The following is a 21203-nucleotide window of genomic DNA, read 5'->3' on the forward strand; positions in this document are numbered from 1 at the left end:
TCCGATTTTGATGATTTTTTATAACTACACTCATTGACCCTATATGAATACAATGAATCAATTCGATCTTCAATTAAAAATATTTACACAAGTGGATACCACAAAATCTTATGTTATACTTAATGAAAGTATAAATAAACTCTAAGTGTTAGTCAATCTATCGTTTTACTAATTCTCCAAAACTAATTTCAACGATCCAAACTGTCAAAATTGTTTGTATATGCTTGGAGATCACTTCAGCAAAAAATCACAAAAAAAAAAAACATTCAGAGATCAAGTAACGGGACAAAGCTTTTCAACGGTTATAAACGAAAAATCACGATTTAACGGTTATTTTAACTCCGATTTTGATGATTTTTTATAACTACACTCATTGACCCTATATGAATACAATGAATCAATTCGATCTTCAATTAAAAATATTTACACAAGTGGATACCACAAAATCTTATGTTATACTTAATGAAAGTATAAATAAACTCTAAGTGTTAGTCAATCTATCGTTTTACGAATTCTCCAAAACTAATTTCAACGATCCAAACCGTCAAAATTGTTTGTATATGCTTGGAGATCACTTCAGCAAAAAATCACAAAAAAAAAACATTCAGAGATCGAGTAACGGGACAAAGCTTTTCAACGGTTATAAACGAAAAATCACGATTTAACGGTTATTTTAACTCCGATTTTGATGATTTTTTATAACTACACTCCTTGACCCTATATGAATACAATGAATCAATTCGATCTTCAATTTAAAATATTTACACATGTGGATACCACAAAATCTTATGTTATACTTAATGAAATTATAAATAAACTCTAAGTGTTAGTCAATCTATCGTTTTACGAATTCTCCAAAACTAATTTCAACGATCCAAACCGTCAAAATTGTTTGTATATGCTTGGAGATCACTTCAGCAAAAAATCACAAAAAAAAAACATTCAGAGATCAAGTAACGGGACAAAGCTTTTCAACGGTTATAAACGAAAAATCACGATTTAACGGTTATTTTAACTCCGATTTTGATGATTTTTTATAACTACACTCATTGACCCTATATGAATACAATGAATCAATTCGATCTTCAATTAAAAATATTTACACAAGTGGATACCACAAAATCTTATGTTATACTTAATGAAAGTATAAATAAACTCTAAGTGTTAGTCAATCTATCGTTTTACGAATTCTCCAAAACTAATTTCAACGATCCAAACCGTCAAAATTGTTTGTATATGCTTGGAGATCACTTCAGCAAAAAATCACAAAAAAAAAAAACATTCAGAGATCAAGTAACGGGACAAAGCTTTTCAACGGTTATAAACGAAAAATCACGATTTAACGGTTATTTTAACTCCGATTTTGATGATTTTTTATAACTACACTCCTTGACCCTATATGAATACAATGAATCAATTTGATCTTCAATTTAAAATATTTACACATGTGGATCTTATGTTATACTTAATGAAATTATAAATAAACTTCAACATTACTCTTGAAGGCAATAAATCAAGCCAAAGTTCTAATACAATTTCATGATGATCGATGTAAATTGAAGATTTTGTAAATGAAGGTGTAAACTTTTGAGAAAGACTTACAATCTTAAAAACAAAAACTCTTTATCCTTGCACATTTAACATTTGTAATAGATTAGTAGTGTATGTATTATTTTTTTATTAGGCTTTTATTTTTGAGTGTAGACATAGTACTTGAACGAGAAATGTTTTAATGTTTTGAAGTAATATTTACGTGGCAATGTGTGGTATGTGCAAATTTAAAAAAAATATATTTTTTTCTTAACGGGTCATAACGGGTCATAACGGGTTGGGTCACTTTACCCGTTGGGTAAAGTGACACGACCTGTTAAGGACCCGTTAAGATAACAGGTGTGACACGACACGACCCGTTAAGATAACAGGTGTTACACGAAAACGACACGAACACGATAGACACGACCCGTTTGCCAGGCCTATAGGTACCTCACTAGAACCCTAAACCTTAAGCGAGAGTGAAGAATTACCTTTGTATAATATTGTATAATTAATTAGGGTAATGAATATGGTCTCACCCTTTATATAATTTCACCTATGTATTATGTGGTGTGTAAGAACTAAATTTCCTTTTGGGAATTATGTGTAATACCTTTGGACTTAATGTTCAATACATACTTAGGTATTATTTTTTGTCACATTTCAGTTTTTGTCGTAAGTTATTAACTAGAATTGAGATGTGATTCATTCCCTGACTTGAAAGTTGAGTTTTCCTTTTTATTCAAGTTGGGGCGTGACTATATAAGAGAGTTATAAGCATAGTCTTATTCATCCTAAGACTATATAAGAGAGTTAAAAGCATAGACTTATTTAGGGTTTTGTGGAGGAAATTGGAGAAACATCAATCTCCCTTTTCCTTCTAATAGGCCGGCCATCAAGGCGTTATTTTGTTAGCACCAAATCTTCTCCTAGATCATCCATCTCCTTTTCAATCTTTCCTTGGCCTGAACGTTAAGAGGTTCCATCGTGTTGGAACTTGAAAATTATATTCAACACTACAAGACAGAGCATAGGAGAAAGGATTGAAGGCCCTCACTGAGATGAATATTTTGTGAAAGCAAACAATGTTCTTCAAAGGTATAAAGTACTTTCATTTCCTTCCTCTTTTAGTTTGTGTTAAAGTCTTGACTCACCATTTACTAAGCTTTTAAATTCCAAGAGTAAAATTGTTCTTGATTTCATATTGTCATGCTTCCACCTCTAATCTAACTTTAATTGGACGTGTTACTCAAATATTCCTAAAATAAATATATTTTCCATTCACCTACAATCTACGTTCACATCTCGTTCAAATGTCTACACCCGAACACTATATAAGGACAACTTCTTTAAACAGTACAAATATGTTGAAAAACGAAATGTGCTTAACATAGAACATCAAACCCATCTTTCTCCATTGTTTCTAACTTGACTGTTGAAGAGTCTTTTGCAGGCACTAAATCAGTGCCCCTTTCACCATTCGGAGCTCTCTCTATTTTGAAAGATTTTCCAAGTCCAATCTGAAACTTTGGCAACTAGTAAGTGCATGCTATGTCAAGAATAAAAATAATGCTCATACCTTGCATATCCATTAAACATGTCCTTAGTTTATTTGTTTTAATTAATATTAAAATAAAATTGACTAAACAAATTTCCAAACAATTTGAACTAATTTATTTAATGATCAGTGCGACTGATTTGTGTGATTTAAGGAGAGGGCACATGAAATTAATCTCTCTACTTCTCTCTCTCTCTCTCTAAAACCTTTCCTCCCTTTGCCTTTAGGAAAAACGAAACCCCCCTAGCCGCTGCTCCTTGCTCTGGTTTTGGGGTCAGCGGTAACTGACTTCCACCTCTTTCTAGTCATCATTCCCTCTTTCTCTTCCTTCTCTACCCTCTGCTTTTTCCTTTTTCCCTATCTTTCTCCTATCCTTCCCCTATCCTTCCCACCTTTTTCTAGCCCTCATTCCCTCTGTCCCATCCATCTCCACTCTCTGCATTTTCCCTTTTCCCCCCATTCTTTCCTTCATCCTCCCACTCAATTAGTTTTTTAATTTATGAATGTTTTCTCTTTTGGTCTTTGTTTTGGCTTCCCTTGAGTTTTGTTCTTTGAACTTTGTCTCAATTCTCATGAACTGGTGTCAGATCTAGACCTTCATGACCTTCTCCCGTTCCGATGTTACTTTATGTCGCGTGTCCTCAACCAACGGCCTCTGCTACTCGGCCTATGTGCTTCTCCTCGAGTGTTGGGTGGCTATCAAAGTGCTTTTAGCACTATTTGGTAGGATTATGGGAGCACTCACTGCGCAGGTGGCTCGCTTCCATTTTCTATTGATCCTGTTGTTCCATTAATTAGTTCTCTTGGTGGTGGTGGTGGCGTCTTTGTGATTGAGGTGCATTTGGTGGCTGCCGGTTTCCTTTCTAGTCTTAGGGATCTTTTTGTTGTTGTTCAGCTGGCCACTTTTGGGCCTATCTACTGTATTTTCTCATTTGCTGTTTGGCTTGTATTTAGGTAGTGAGCTGCCTTTTAGGTTACCTTTTCCTTGTACTTGCCTTTTTTAATTAATGAAAGTAATTTAGTTTGATCGAAAAAAAGGAGAGGGCATAAAGAATTGAAGAAAATTACGTACGATTGAGTGATGAAATTAAAAGAAAGTTGAATACAAAGGACCTTTGCTTATTGATTGTTTATTTTTTTAATAACTTTTGCAAGGACCTTTGTTTCTCGCCCCAATAGCTATATTTTGGACTTATGAGAGCTTGATTGTATTTTGAGCCGTTTTGACCACTCCAAAGGTTTTCCTCCCTTAATAGTTGTAGATTTTTATGCTTCTAGATGAGTTGATTTGTATCCAAGGTACACCACAATCAACTTCTCACACTCCATACCTAGACTTCATTCATAGACTTTATCAATTTTCTTCATCACCTACTTCATAAAACCCCATTTAAGAAAATTCAAAGTGATTCTTTAAAGTCACGTTGAGAACACATGTGTAATTTTCATGAACTCTTGATTAGCCATTGATAGGATTTTTTATCATTTGCAACAGTAGGAATGAGAATATTTAAAAACACTTGCAAGACAACAATGTAATTGTAGTATAAATGGCTCAAACATGGTCATTCTCCACATGAATTGTTTAAAACAATCTATATTTAAACCTATTCTTAATTAATTATTTGAAACAAATTTTAGAAAATATTGATTTTATGACTTAAAATAATAAAAACGAATTTTAATGAAAACAATTTAAAGGAATCGGCAAAAGGAAATTAAACTATAAGAAAACAGTTTTAGAAAATCAAGTTGTAAAAGTACTAGAATTCCACCGTTATCTTAACAACCCAAATATTTTTACCAATTACTTATGAATTACACATATAACTTTGAAGGTTAGATTTTCCTAAAGTATGTTGGCATTCGAGATAAAGCGTAATATCCTCCTATTTAGAATTTTAGGTGATTATCAAACAAAAAAGTCACAATGCTCCTCGTCCTCCTCTTCTGCTATACTCCCTTTTCCTTTCCACCTAGGAGTGCAAACCCCTCTCCTTTAGCAACCATCTAATCACTGTTATTTTGGCGGTGCTACTGGTATCTTTGGACTCCATTTATGCAGCCTTTTGTGCTGATTTTTGTATCCATCTTGGGATCTGTTCTCTGATTTCTGTATCGTGAGATAAAGTATACTATCCTTAGGAGTATGTGTTATGTAGTAAACCTTCTTGCTTTATTACACCACGAACATCGATGAGGAGGAATTGGACTATTTGAATATCACCTTGGAGGACATCCTTGACCTTTAAGAAATGTTCGATAATACCATTCATCTGGTGGGAAGACTTATTACGGATCATGAGCTATCTCAAATCATAGTCAAGAAAGTTCTTAGATCTGCTTAGAACAAAATAGGTGTGGTTTGGGTCATTTGTGCAAAAGCCAATGTTTTTGCAATCACTGTTAGAGAAGAGGTTGTTGCTATAATGCTTCTGGAGGGTAACCCCTAGTTCATTAGAGATTACATATTCTCGGTGAAGCTACGGCCAACCTATCATTCTTTGGACGACATTGTGGCAAACATGGCTATTTATTGGGTTTACGCACATGACATACTGATGAACTATTGCACTGTGAAAAACGCTAGGCGTTTGGAAGCTAGATTGGGTGCAGTTTTAGAAGTGGAAGACTCTCTAGAAACCGGCTTCAGGGGTTTTCTTTGGATAAGGGTTGATTTCGATGCAACAAAACCTTTGCTCACCAGTTTCTCGGTACCTTTCCCTAGACTTGGTTCATATAACATCCGACTATATTATGAGGGACTCCAGATAGTTTGTTATATATGTGGAAGTTTGGGTCGCTTAAGCGGTTGTCCCCGCCCTGCCCTAGGGTGAAAGCCGATATAACCAGACGCTACGGGCTGAATGAGCTTCAAGATCTAGTTCTTTCCTATTTCCCACTGCTAAACCTACTCCGAAATCTAGGGCTAATGAACGCCATTGGAGGCGAAAATGAGAGGTTGGTTACAATGGCTTCTATGGTTTGCCAGACGACAACATGGATATTCCGGCAAACAATTTCTTGGCTAAAAGGATGCGACAAGAGATGTCTAGGGTATCTGGCACTTTTGCCACTCCTGCCAACCTTGGGCCTCCTGACATTTTGCCCCCAACAATTCGTCTATTTTGTCGGGATTATGTATGGCTATTCCTCCAGCTACACGATTCGAATTGTTACCCAATTACAATCACACGTGGCACCCAAATAATTTTGGCACTTAGTTCTAAAACGACACTTTGACTATTGTTGTCAATAGCCTATCTCTGGAGAAAAACTGGTGTGGCCCTAATAGGCTTCCACCTTGGGCCTTTGATAATGTGCAAGGTCTTTTAAGGGCCTCAGATGAAGTTTGGGCCAACCCAACAAAGTTTACAATCTAGGATTACTTTCCTCCAAGCACAAACCTTTTAAACATTAGTGATTTAGAACTCATCCAAGCGTCCAAATTAGTTGCTGATTCTAATGGTATGAATGACGACTCAACTATGGCCGCTTCTCCTTCTAAAAAATAGACTTTCCATAAATCCGAAAAGGAGGCGTCCTCTTCACTTCTCACACCGGAACAGTCGTGGCTCCAAACCTCGTGGAATAAGGCGCGGAGGATTGGGCTCCTCCCGATCAAGGGTGAATTATGCCATTGAGTGCTCGAGCTACCTTAACCTTTGTGATGTCATCATCAGTGATAGGAGCATATTCATGCGACTTAAATGGCTTGTTCTCGTGCATTTACGTTATGTTTCTTTAGTTATTTTAGTACTTTAAGCTATTTTCGTGTGTTTGTAGGTCCAAAGGGCTAAAGGAGCAAAAAGATGCATTTTGGAGACTTTTGGAGCACTTTTGGGCTAAGGATGGATAGCTTATGCTTGGAGCCAAAGTGTTGGACGAAATTGAAGACCTAATTGAAGACCAAAGTGTTGGAACCTTGTTCCCTTTAGTTCTAGGACATTTAAACCTTTCCTATAACCATTGCACATGCATTCCTTTAATCCACATGCATCTCCATAAATCATCCAACACACTTTCTCTCCCAAAAACCGTACACACCATTCACCCTAGATTCTAATCAGCCATTCATCAAAACCATTTCCCTTTGTGCCGTGCACATGCATACACACTTCATTTCAGCCACATGCAACCATTAAACATTCAATCATTTCACTCCACTTAATGCCGTGAGTTCCCATCAGATTTCCAACCTAATTCACATGCATTCTATCCTTTAATTCACCCACATGCACTCATAATCATTCACACCTTGCATTCACATGCATTTCCAACCTAATCACTCACCCACACAATCTGCCATCATTCACACAAACACCATCATTGCCGTGAGTTTCATACACTTTCCAGCCATTCCACATGCCATTGTCATTCCACTTCATTTCACCTTGCATTTTCAGATTATTCCTTCATCATTGCACCCTTACATGTCCCTTTAATCATTCAAACATGCACTCCCTTTAATCACATGCATAAATCAGCCACATGCATCTCCCATCATCATTCCACTTTAACCCACATGCATTTCCACCCACATGCTCTCCCATTTCAGATTATTCCTTTCTCCACACCAAAACCGTGCACATGCATTCCCTTTGTGCAATTCCAGCTTTCCACCACATACCTAGCTGTCATTGCACATGCATTCATCATCATTCCCCCTTGCATTTCAGCCACATTCACTCCCCCTTACCTTGTGTCGTGACTTCCCCTTCTTTCCAACATAATTCACATGCATTTCAGATTGCATTCACATTCTTTAATTCAACCAACACATGCATTTCCAACCCACATGCATCCTTTAATCCTTCAAACATGCAGCCACATTCCCTCCTAGCTGTCATGTTCCCCCCCATTTCGCCTATAAATAAGCATTCATTCCCACTCATTCTCATCTCATTTTCATACACAACACCACACCACAAACACATCCACTTCTTCCTAACCGTGAGTCCCCATTCCCTTATAATCCAAACACCATTCCTCCTTCCATTTTCACCACTCCCCCAAACCATTCACACCATCAAACTATCCTTAGACCTTGTGCTACAACGAAGAGGAAGATAAGAGGGCCTAAACGTTCATACAATTCAAGTTTGAGTTGTTGGAATGTTTAGGTGTTTCTTTGATTTCAATGTTTAATTTCAATACTCTTTGTTTTGTACGAATGAGGAATGGAAGAAAAGAGGACCTAAACGTTCATACAATTCAAGTTTGAGTTGTTGGAATGTTTAGGTGTTTCTTTGATTCTCTTTGTTTTGTATCATGAGGAACTAAACCCCCCCTTAGCTAGGGGGGGATTCGAAATATATGTTTATGCTTGCATTTTGATTTGATTACTTCTAATTGCGTTTCATAAGTTGTGGATTCAATTTGTTTAACTGTTTGATTGATAACCTATTTATGTATGTTTATTGAGAGTGCACGCTTAATTTTCATGCATGAATTTGACGCTAGAATATAAGTGAGTTTCACGTAATAGTTATGAACTTATATTCATAAGTAGTGGAGGTTGCTTATAAACAATCGCGTTAAACAAATTCTTGGCATAAGTTTCATGCAATCATAGTAACGAATGCCTCGTCAACACTTATAGTTTTCATGATGCTTAATGATTCTTACTTGTATCTCTATTATGCAATTCATGTAGGGAACTTGTGAGGAATGCTTTGGGTTGTCGTATGCAATCATCCAATTCATTAACTTAAGGAAAACTTGACGGTTAATTTAAGCAGACCTAATTAACCCGGGGCGTTGAGAATTCATGGTTTATTGAAAAGCAATTAGAAATCGTTTTGTATGCAAGTGTAACATGTGTGGAGATGAACCCCTTAGCTAATCCATCCATCATCTTGTTTTCAAGGAATTCGTTTTACAATCTGCCTAGTTTGTTACTTTGTTTTGTTATTTCAATTTTCGTGCAAAACAAATCCCCCTTTAATTTGAAGTCTTAGATTAGTTAGAAAGTGTTTTGATTTGTGTTTCTAAATATTTTGATTCAAGTTTTCATCCAATTTCGTCCAAATTAGTGTAGGTGCTCAAAACTGCCCAGAAAGTGGTTTTTAGGCAGTTTGGAGTCTTCTAGTTGCTGTTTTGGGTTTGTTTAAGTGTTTTAACTTTTAGTTTTGCATTCTTTGAGTCTAGTTTAGTGTTAAAGTGTCTTAATTTGTGTTTTAAAGTGTTTTGAATCAACTTATAATCTTAAATTCATCCAAATTTGTGTTTAAGGTCAGAAACTGCCTAGTTAGTGTTTTTAGGCAGTTTTGAGTCTTTTGAACCTATTTTGAGTCCTTTGAGTCTTTGTGAACGTTTTTAACTTTGTTTTTATGTTTTTGAGTCAATTTAGAGGTTTTAGCAAGCCCTCCTAATCCCCGGTCTAAAACGATCCCTACTTGCATCCTTACTATAATTTGACAACAAGAGGGTTTAATTTGTGTGCTTATCTATTTCGCATCAATCAGTCCCTCCAAGAAGTTGGAAAAGGCTGAGAATTAGGTTTGCTGGGTAGGAGTAGAAGATTAGCCAATACTAAATTAGTGGTGGTTACTAAGGTGTAACTATGTCGCCAGCAATGAAAATACTATTCTTGAACTACCGGGGGCTTGGGACCCCCAAAAAGTTTAGGCGCTGCAAGGATTTATCAGGTAGCAAGATCCCAATTTGGCATTCCTTTATGAAACCAAATCATCAAGTTCTTTTGTTTTGTCTCTCAACTTCAAGTTGGGATTTGAGAAATTTTATAGTGTTGGAGCAAAGGGTAGATCATGGGGCCTTTGTCTCTTATGGAATGATAATACTAATCTAAATGTGTTGTCTTCTTCAGAAAATCACATTGATTCAGAGATTGGGGGTATTGGTCATACATATCACTGGCAGTTCACAGGCTTTTATGACAACCCGGTTATGGCTAAGCGTATTTATTCCTGGAATCTTCTTCGTTCTTTGACATCTTCAAGCTCCATACCATGGGTGGTGGGTGGTGACTTTAACGAGCTACTGAGTGTTGGCGAGAAAGAGAGTGGCCCTATTCGGCTGATTAACCAAACCCCTGAGTTTAGAGAGATGGTTGGTAACTACAATCTCAGGGATCTTGGATTCTCTGGAAACCAATTTACTTGGCTGACAACTCGTTTGAGGGGAATTAGAGAATGCCTGGATCGGGTTTTGGTCACCCTTGATTGGAAAGCTCTGTTCGCTAACGCTACAGTTTTCCATCTCGATCCTTCTAAATCTGATCACATTCTGATCATTCTCTTTATGGATGGGTCGTCGGCATATAGGAGGAAATGTCGTTATGGATTCAGTTGAAGGAAATTTAGGCTAGCCATAAAGATTGTGAAACTGTTATTAAGGATGCCTAGGATGGATCGATCGTTGAAGTTCCAATGTTTCAAGTAGCCTAAAAAATTAAGGCTACTAGGGTTGCTCTCCTTAAATGGCAACAAGTGGTTTTAAGGGGACGTCAAGATAAAATCGGTGCTCGATGCTTGGATTCATTTTGGCTTAACCATTAATGGAGGCTGTCATCTCTGAGTGAGCTCTCTTATTGAATAACTAGATGTTCTACTAGGCTTGGAAGAAACCTATATGCGTCAAAGGTCTCGTGCCTTGTGGATACGAGGGGGACAAAAACACTCAATTTTTTCATTAGAAAAAAAAGTATTGGAAGTCCAAAAACCACATTAAAGGTTTGTCTGAAGATGCAGGGTCCTGGTATACAACAGATATGGGTATTGAGAAAACAGTCCTTAATTACTTCGAGGACATTTTCTATGCTGGCAAATCAGGTGAAGGGAAGGATGTGCTCCAGTCCATCGAATGTCGGGTTACCCCTAAGATGAATATGTTGTTGAACTTGCAAGTGTCAGTATAGGAAATTGGGGTTACTTTATTCCAGATGCATTTTTCTAAGGCCCCGGGTTTAGACGGAATGCCCCATTTCTTCTTTTAGAAGTTCTGGTCCATTGTTAGTATAGCTGTGACTGCTGCTATCCAAAGCCTCTTCCATTCTAGTAACGTCCTTAAGCATATTAACCACACTTATGTTGCCCTTATTCTTAAAGTGAAGACTCTCAATGATGTTTCTCAATTTCGTCCAATCAGTCTATGTAATGTTCATTTTAAGATTGCTTCGAAAGTTATGGCTAATCGACTTAAGTTCATCCTTATATGTATCATTTCTCTTGCCCAAAGTGTGTTTATCCCTTGAAGACTTATTTCTCTCAATTCGTTGCTTGCCTCGGAGATTTCCAATTTTCTTTCTAAGTATGGCCATGGAAAGAAAGGGTTCATGTCCTTGAAGTTGGATATTAGTAAGGCCTACGATACAATTGAATGACATTGCCTTCAGTGCATCCTAACTAGTTTGGGGTTTGCGAGTAAATGAATATTTTTGGTGATGGAATTCGTTTCATCAGTTTCATGTTGTTTCATTGTCAATGGGCATCCTAAGGGTTATATGCTTCCCTTTCGTGGACTTTGGCAGGGAGATCCCATTTCATCCTACTTATTCCTTTTATGTGCTAAGGGTTTATCAACCCTCATTGCTACATGGGAATCGGAGGGTAAAATTCAGGGTGTCACCATATGTCCCTGTGCCCCAATTGTGAACCACCTTCTATTTACCGATGATAGTTTGTTTTTTTGTCGGGCTAATAGGGTTGAATGTATTCAGATTTCTAAGATCCTTAATTCATATGAATGTGCTATGGGTGAGAAAGTTAATCTTATCAAAAGCGAAATTTGTTTTAGTCAAAATATCAAGCGCCCTATGCAATCTAAGTTGGCAGACATGTTGGGTGTTCAAAGAGTTGACCGACATGTTATGTACTTGGGAATGCCGACCCTCATGGGCAGAAATAAGAGCCAATGTTTTGCGTACATCAAGGAGCGATTTTGGAAGAGACTTCAAAGTTTGAAGGGAAAAGTTCTTAGTGCCGCAAGGAAAGAATTGCTTATTAAAACTATGGCACTCACTATCCCCATCTATATGATGAACTATTTCATATTACCTAAATACTTTTGTGATGATTTAAACCATTTAATTGCGTCTTTTTGGTGGAATGAGTACAATGGTGGGAAAATGATTCATTAGCTTTCTTGGAATAAATTGTGCCCCAAAATCTTGGCAGTAAGGAATCTGTATGCGTTCAATCTGAGCTTATTAGCAAAACGGGCTTGGTAGATCTTAAGGGAACCTCACTCTCTAGTGGCAAGAGTGTAACCTCAGATATTCTTACTACCTTTGTGAATCTTAACGCATCCTATTCTTGGAAAGGTATATGTGGTGCTCACCATATCATCTCTCTGGGCTCGAGATGGCAAGTTGGTGAGGGTACTTTGCTTAACATCTAGGGTGATCTGTGGATCCTATTACCAACCCGATTTTGAATATTCTCTCCCAAATCGACAAACTGCCTTTTCAAGACAGTTAATGAGTTAATCGACCCCACCACTCAAAAATGGAAATTTGACTTGCTGACTTTTTCTCTTTTCTAAGACGGAAGCTTGTTTTATTTGGTCTATCCTTGTGAGCATAAGGCAATCTGCTTATCAACTAATTTGGCACCACAAAACAAGAGGAAAGTTTACGGTTAAAAATGCCTACCACTTAGCTTAGGAATAGGTGCAACCAATTTCGTCTGGTGCCTCTTCTTCCTTTAACTGTCATTATGCTGGTTTCTAGACTAAGATATGGGGGGCCAACGTTCCTCCAAAAGTCAAAGTATGCATGTGGAGACTTTGTAATGACATTGTTTCCATTAAATCAAACCTCATCAAGCGCCACATCATGACTAACCTGTCGTGTGTGATGTGTAATCATCATGAGGAGTCTATACTCCATTTATTAATGGAGTGGTGCTTTGCAAAATGCGCTTGGCTATTTTCCCATTTTGGGAGTTTACTCCGAGGCTCTTATCCTCCGTCCTTTCTTTTATGGGCTACGGAGATTGCTGAACTGATCAAACCGGCTATGTTTGAGTCATTCATGATGATATGTTGGGCTCTTTGGGGAACAAGGAATCAAATGTTTTGGAATAGCAAATGTGATGCCCTCGATGTTATTGTAGATCAGGCAATTCAGTGGTGGAAAAGCTTTGTGTCTGTCAATGAGGTGAAAACTCTTCTTCTATCTTGCCATTCCCAAGCAAAATGGTGTCTTTCCCCATCTGGACGCCTCAAACTCATTATCGATGGTTCTTGGAATAACGACAAGAACTTGGGGGGCTTTGGTGTAAGCAATTACTCAAGGGATTTTGTGGCTGCGAAGTGTGGGAATTTCTCTGATGTTTTCTCACCTCTCTAATCGGAAGCTATGGCTGTTAGAATTGGCCTGATTTGGGCACATGAAAGGGGCTTTACTAACATCTTATGCGAGTTTGATTTGCTTCAGATTGTCGATGCATCGCAAGATCTTTTGGTTAACTTGTCCTTCATTGGGAAAATTATCGAAGATATCAAAATGCTCTCTTTGACAGTCACTGAAGCATTTATTTCCCACATTTGTCGTCAAGCCAATAGGGCAGCTCATAGATTAGCACGTCTCAGTCTTACTTTGGATAAGTGTTGTGAATGGTTAGGGTCTCCTCCTAGTATTATCTTGGATATTCTAGTTGAGGATTGTTCTTCACCCTTGTAATTTTCCTTGTTTCATTGTATGACTCGGTTTATTAATCAAAATGTAAACATGCATGACTTATTACGCTTTGTGAAAACCCTTTGAAAAACCATGCAACCCTTAAGACGTGGCATTCGCCCTAAGTGAAGATACAATTATTAACTAGAAGAAGCATTCCTCAATTTCAAGGTGACATTCCAACAAAAATTGCATCATTACTTATCTAAACATCGTAATGGTAGCTAAGCATGAAGATATTGTTGGAGCAATACTAGAAAATATGAAAAACTAACAATATAATTCCATTGATAATAACCAAATTCACAACATCAATTATATATGAGATTAACATAAACAACTAGAGAAAAAGTTAGAAATACTGACAAACTTTAGAGATTGAGACTTGCATAAATGCAATATCCTAAAAACAGAATTTCGCCTTTACTCTTGTGCTTTTAGTTCGGTAAGCATCCGTCTACCAAGATTCAACAATCTATAATGCAAAGTCAAAGCACTTCAATCTCAGACTCTGACAAACTTCATATATTATGTACTCTCAAGACACGACTTGGAATTTGTCTAATAAAGAATAAAAGACCTTGAAGAAAACTCTTCTTTCATTCTATATCTTAAAAGACAATAGTTCTTGATTTTTTATAGAACTCAAATATATTGTTTGTCGAAGAGATGTATTGTTTAGGGTTTAGGTAGTTAAGTATTACACAGACACATCACAAAAGGGGATGGCTCCCCTTGCGGCACCCTTTGATATATAACCTTTAGCACTTGACAGACTCTTATTTTTCATTCATATTTTATAATTAAATATTATAATATTTAATTTCTAACAATCCCCCACATAAATGAAAAATTAGAAGAATTTAAGAGTACAGGCAAACAAAAGATGCATCAGAAGAGGTGTTTTTTGGACTTGAACCTACCCTAGTGAATACTTATCAGATTTACTTGGTGACGCAGTGGATATGGAATCTTGAACTGTTCACCATAGCAGTAAACCGAGACAATAAGCAATACACATCACTAATCCTAATATATCCTGAACAAATCCCTGATTCATGAGAGCTTTAGAGAATTTAGCCATCTCATTCTCATAGAAGCGACCCACATCTACTCTCACATAGGTGACCACTTAAATTAACTAAGTTAGGTTTCCACCTGCTGATTCATTGGTTATTTTGGCTTTAGCTTCATTCCCTTTGATGATCAACTTACTCTTTAGTTAATCCTTTAATAATTGGATATACTACTAGGTTAACTATCTTTAATGATGTGCACAATTCATTTTATGAAATTTTAATTCTCATACTAGGTTGACTATCTTTAATGGTGTACACAATCCATCTTATGAAATTTTAATTCATATGAGAGTAGTTGTTTTCCAATGTTAAGTCCTCAAAACATAAGTTAGGACTTACACAATAATTTGCTAACACTAGGAAGTAGACTTCCCCCACATTTAAGGTATTTGAAAGAAGATCTTTAACCTCATAATACCTTAAAAACTTCTTATTTAAGAGTTGACATTTTTATTGTCTCATCAATTAGCAAATTACTTTTCCATTCTTCTTAAGTTGACATATAATCCTAAGATAACTATGTCATTCCTCCACAATTCACTCACATTGTGTTTGTTGTAATGCTATTACATACTTTCACATCATACATCGTACTTATGAAGCAGGAAGCTATGAAGATACATTCTCCTAATCTATCTTCATTCTCAGGCGACTGACATGGGTTTTGGCAAGATTCATTGTGGTTGATATTACTTCCCTTCTAGGAAGTGCAAGATGTGAATGAGAAACCATTTTATGTTTCTTTACAATTCACTTCACAATTTCTTTTTTCAAACTCTCTCGCCAATGTCTGCAATTCATTGACCCATTCATATATCACGCACTTGATATATGCAAATTAATCTCATAATTAAATTATCAACCACGGATTCACATGTTATATATGCAAACCATTGTTCCCATATAAATAAATCGTCATCAATGCACATCATCACGCAAACTTCAACCAAACTGGGCAGAAGTTTGGATACATCACATACTCGAAACTAGAAATACAAACAAATTCAGTTCTGAACTTGCCACCGCAAGCACAACACCGCTTGGCATAATTCATATTTCAAGCATTCATCCTTTTGTTTGAATAGATACATCCATTCAAATGGAGAGATACTTACCAAGTTAACTTATGTCAAACCTAATTGATCAACGACTAGCATTGATGAAAGGTTATGACCTTTCAGATTTTTGCATTGGAAACAGTTATACACTTACTCATGCTTTGCACGCATAATGTTCAAACTTCTCGTCTTGTTTTTTTTTTTTCCCCTTTCACCACATTACATGGGTAGAAAGCATATTGCCAATGATATGTTATCTCATGCAAATAATGAAATATAATTTATATGTTGTTCGCCCCTTAAATTCGCGATGGGCCTCGCGGGCATTATGGGAATTTACTCGAACAAGAAACTGGTGGGTGCGAACGTGCCACTACTAAATGCTGCTAGTAGACGGGATTTGAATGATTGAGATTGCGCCTGAGTACGACTTTTAACCAAGAAATTGTGCCATTGAATGGGAGTGGCTCAAATCAAGGTTCTTTCTTTGCTTTCAAGATAAGGACTTCACTTATGCAAAGAAATATAACAATATGTAAATGGCAAGTTTGTAGGAAATGTAAATGACAGAGGAGTGTAAATGACTGATATTGTAGATTGCTTGTAAACTAAATGACTGGAAATGTGTTGTACATAAATGTAATTATTTAAAGTACATAGGGATTCAAATACAAGGCTCGAGCTTGTTCCCAATGGATCAGGCAAGTTGCTCTAGTCTTGTGGCAATTTCTGGTGGCTTAAGGAATGACTTTGAAGGTTGTAAATAAAAATACAAAGGTGATTGATACTACCGAGTGAGTAGCAGAGCTAAAAACAAGGAAATAAAGTTTGCTTGGCTAAAAGTAAATGTTTACAAGGAAATTGAGGAGCCGATTTGAGCAGAGTTGCTTGATTGATTGGTTAAGTGTCCATAATCCTTATGCCTCTGCTTCTTTTAATAAAGGACTGAGGGAGCCCCTTTGCTCAGAACATTGAACTTGTGGAGATAAGCTCCACTGCCAACTTGCCTATGAAATAATATTAAAAGAAGCAATCTTGCATTTCCACCATATGTCTATTACTCCCACTTGCAATAAAATAGTATTTAAAAGAAGCAAGTTGGTTTTTTTTCCTCCATATGTCCATCTCTCAAGTTTGCCAACATCCTTACTCACAATAAAGCCACCGCTTCAATGTTGGAAATGTGTCTTAAAACCAATCATATGATGATACTTTATGGACATTTCACATGTTAAACTAATCTAGTTTAATATAAAGGGAAAAGATTATTGTTTTAAGCCGTCTCATATAAATGTTATATGCTTAAACGATAAGTGGAATATGTAATATGGAGAATGTGATCTAAAGAAGTTAGATTCATGAGACCATTATTTTTCGTATACATATCCTAAACGTTCTTGATCATAAGATTGCCAATTGGGCATTGATAGTCCGTTAAGATCAGTACATGCTATGTCTTCTCTGAGGGAGAGCGACTGGTCTCGAGTCATTGGTGTGACTAACACCAAGACAAGCATGTAGGTGCTTAATAGAGAATGAGTCCATTGAACATGATCAACAATGAGTTCTCATACCCATGTCACATGAGAACTCATGATTGGGATAATGCAAAGTAGTCATTTGACCTGAGGCATCATAGTTGTCTTGTGGTTAGGTCCTTGATCTTTGACTATGTCAAACTTACTCCGTCAGAGGGTGTCCACAGCATAGTTGGAGTTAAGCCACTTAGCCATGGAGGCAAGTGAATGCACAACAAGGGATCTCTAACCTTCAAATTGTTTGAGAGAGAATACTCTATGATATGATTAAGAATCTCTGGCAACAGTACGAATGAAATTTAGGAAGTTGTTCCAAATCACATTCAAGGTAATCATATAAGTAAATGAATCACAATGGATAATAGCCATGAATAAACTATCAAACCAAACAATGTGGTCAAGAGTATTGTATGAGAGAAAGACCATATTGCATTGTAATCCTAAACTAAGTAGGTTCTCCACCTCTTCTAATTAGCTTGAGTAGCCATGACATACTGTTAGGTGTCACTCATGGTTTGTGGAAGCCCTAAAGGTGTATAATTACTAAAGGGAGAATTGAAAGTATGTTTCAATTCACAATCGATTTGAAGAGTTCTAATCACACATTGCCTCACTAAAAGGAACCTAATAGATCATACACCATGTAAGGTAGAGATTGAAGAAACAACAGAGATGAGTAAAGATAATTAAATGGTTTAATTATTTATGGCTAGGATTAATTAATATGTTAATTAATCAAATGAATAAGTTCGTTATAGACCTTGGGTTAGTTTTGGGCTGCAAGGCCCAATGGGATTTGAATGTCAAGCTTATTTACTCAAGTTTTATGACAACCTGAATACACAAAGGGCTTGAAAGCCCAATAAACCCCTAAGGTTGGCCACATGAGAGAATGAAGGGTTTCGGTTCTTTTGTCACTTAAGTTAAAGGACTATATAAAGAACTTTATAGCCAAAATTCTTTTAGGGTTTTCCTAGAGGAAGTTGGAGAGAACATAAGTTCTCCTTTTGTCTCTGAGAGGCCGGCCACCCTAGAGGAAATTAGCTAGCAATCTTACTTCCTCTAGGCCACTCATCTCTTCATCAATGCTCTCCTTGGGGTGGAAATCCGTGGAGCTAAGAAGTAAGGAATGAATGTCTTATCTCTTGGTTGATTAGCCTCTGCTTATGCAAAGAGGAATATAACTTAGGTATAATATTTCTCAACTCACTTTGTTCTTGAGTTAAGTCTTGATTCACCACACTCACTAGGCCTTGAATTTCATGGGTAAAGTTTTGTTTTTGAGTGCATACAAGCATGATTCCACCTTTTAATTGTTAATTGCATGCATAAATGTTGCTCAAATAAACTAGTTTTCACAAATATTTCCTTCATTCAAACCATGTAAAGAAACATTCCCACATGCAACTTTTGTTATATTTGCACACTAATCCCTCCAAAATGTCATATTTTGGCTTTAAACCCAAATAAGTAAAATTGTGCATATTTTAAGTGCAAACATAAGCCCCCGAAGTTTTACAAATTTGAGCAAAGTTTGTAAAACTTACAACTCCAATAGGCTCTTTCAGAAGATTGATGATATGACAGGCATTAGAAACATTGAGCATGAAGAACAGATGGAAAAAGCCTTGCCACTAAGCCATATTTTCTTTTGTAGCAAAGGGGAATAATGCATGGTTTGTAAAGCCATTTAGAAACTTGTAGCATAAAAAAATTATAAAATAAAAAAAAATAAATAAATAAAAAAAGACCATTCCTTTGCATAGCCCTCCACGTTCAAATGGGAATATGTATAGAAAGTTCACCATGACAATAAAGGCATATTGAATGGAAGCCTTCAAGCCACATACTGGTTGTAAAGTGCAACCTTGTTTGCTATGACTTTTCAATGCTCCTCCATATTCGACTTTTCAATTTGATTAGGGAACCCAAATTCAAATGAAGCTCCAACTTCCTAATTCATAACCCCAAACTCAAGTGAACACCTATAAAATCTGGCAGCTAACAGGCCCCCAATAATTAATAGCAACAAAAAAACTCTTGTCGTTGCTGTTGATAGTGGTTGCCGAAGTAGGAAAAGATATGACCGTAAGAATTAGCTAGGGTTGATAAGGCCCACGAAGTCCATCAGAGACAATGTGAAAAAGCGATAGAGAAGACGACACGTGAGTCGAGCAAGATAATAGTTCAATCAGGCACCAAATCATTGTGCAAACAACTTATCGAGCAAGATATCTAGTCAGGCAATCATCTGTGGCCACAGTTGCAGTCTTTAACTCCATTGTCATTATTGTCCTTGTCTACCAGCTCTCAGTTGTCTAGCTATAAAGGCCTTAAGGTTGGAGCAAACTCTCTAAACTTGCTTCGTGATAGTGGAGTATCGTCTGTGAGGCTCAGGACACCATCATTGAAGTTCTTGCTTCTAGTGATGTAGCATGGCAATCACTTATCTTTAATTCGGAATCCCTTGTTTTAGTTAAATTCTAGGCTCCATGGTGAGGGCCTTCTGATATGGGATTCGAAGCAACGAAAGATGCTTGACCTGCTATCACCAATGAGGTCAGTAAACACACCATCATCTTCGAGTGCAACCCAAGATACCCTTTAACTTGTCCTCAGACTCCTTCTTGGTAGTAGCCTTGATATGTTCATAGGTTGCAGCTTTCTCAAGCCTAACCTTCCAACAGCCTTGGTAGCTCAAGTGTTACTAGGAATAATGTTGAAGGAAACGACACATCCACCTCTCTGATCCTTCTGTGATTGACCATTAACAGCCTTTTGGGTGCCAGTAATGTAGTGCATCATGGTTATGAGACCCTTAACAATTCTTAACATGTCGTTGATAACCTTGGCAAAGGGAGCAAGGCAGTTGGTAGTGCAACTAGCATTGGAAAGAATGTTGTTGTCTAGCTTGTATTCATTCTCGTTGATACCAAAAACAAACATGGAAGCATCCTTGTTGGTTGCAGAGATGATAAACTAGAAAAATGCCCGAAGTCGGGCAAACTGGAAAACATAGTGAAAGAGGGAAAAGGAAAAAGGAAAAGAAAAAGAAATGGGAAGAGCAAGAAGAGAGAGAGTTCAGGCAACTATGCTTAGATTTTCTTTTTATGTCTCTTTTTCATATAATATATATATATATATATATATATATATATATATATATATATATATATATGGCCTATTTTTTTTTATGGTCCCTGTGGTGACACGCCACTTTCAATATGACCCTTGTGGTGAAAAAACTATTAATTAAACCCTCGTGGTGAGCCATGTTAGCAATTGAGGTCCAAATCCAAAGTTCTGTTAGTCTTCCATTAAATAAAATCATGTGACTATCACAAGTGAATTGGTCAAAATTAAGTTTATTTATTTTAGAAAATAAAAGGACAAAAACATGATTGAATTAAAATAAAATTACAAATAAAAGAAAATTGCAAAGATAAAAAAGCCCACCAGTTCCCATATCTCTTCTCAAGCTCCCAACCACCGTTATACCCACTAGTGGACCTCCTCCGCCGTCACTAACCATCACCCCAATTTAATAGCACATGTATCTCAACATATATAATGTAGAAAATTCACATATGCACAAGAATAACTTAAAGCGTTGAAGACAATGGGTGAAATGCAATATATATGCATTCATACAGGTGAAAGGCATTGTAGAATTAAAGGCAATGGGTGAAAGGCATTGCATAAAATACAATCTTCAGGTCTGCCCTCCACATATGAACTTTAAGAGCATAAGAAAGTTAAAGAATTAAATTCAAAGAAGATTAAGAAAAGAAAATT

Source organism: the organism of the source record quoted next, unplaced genomic scaffold (assembly GCF_019419815.1).
Source record: "Pyrus x bretschneideri cultivar Hongxiangsu unplaced genomic scaffold, Pyrus_bretschneideri_v1 Contig83, whole genome shotgun sequence".
Taxonomy (NCBI): Eukaryota; Viridiplantae; Streptophyta; class Magnoliopsida; order Rosales; family Rosaceae; genus Pyrus; species Pyrus x bretschneideri.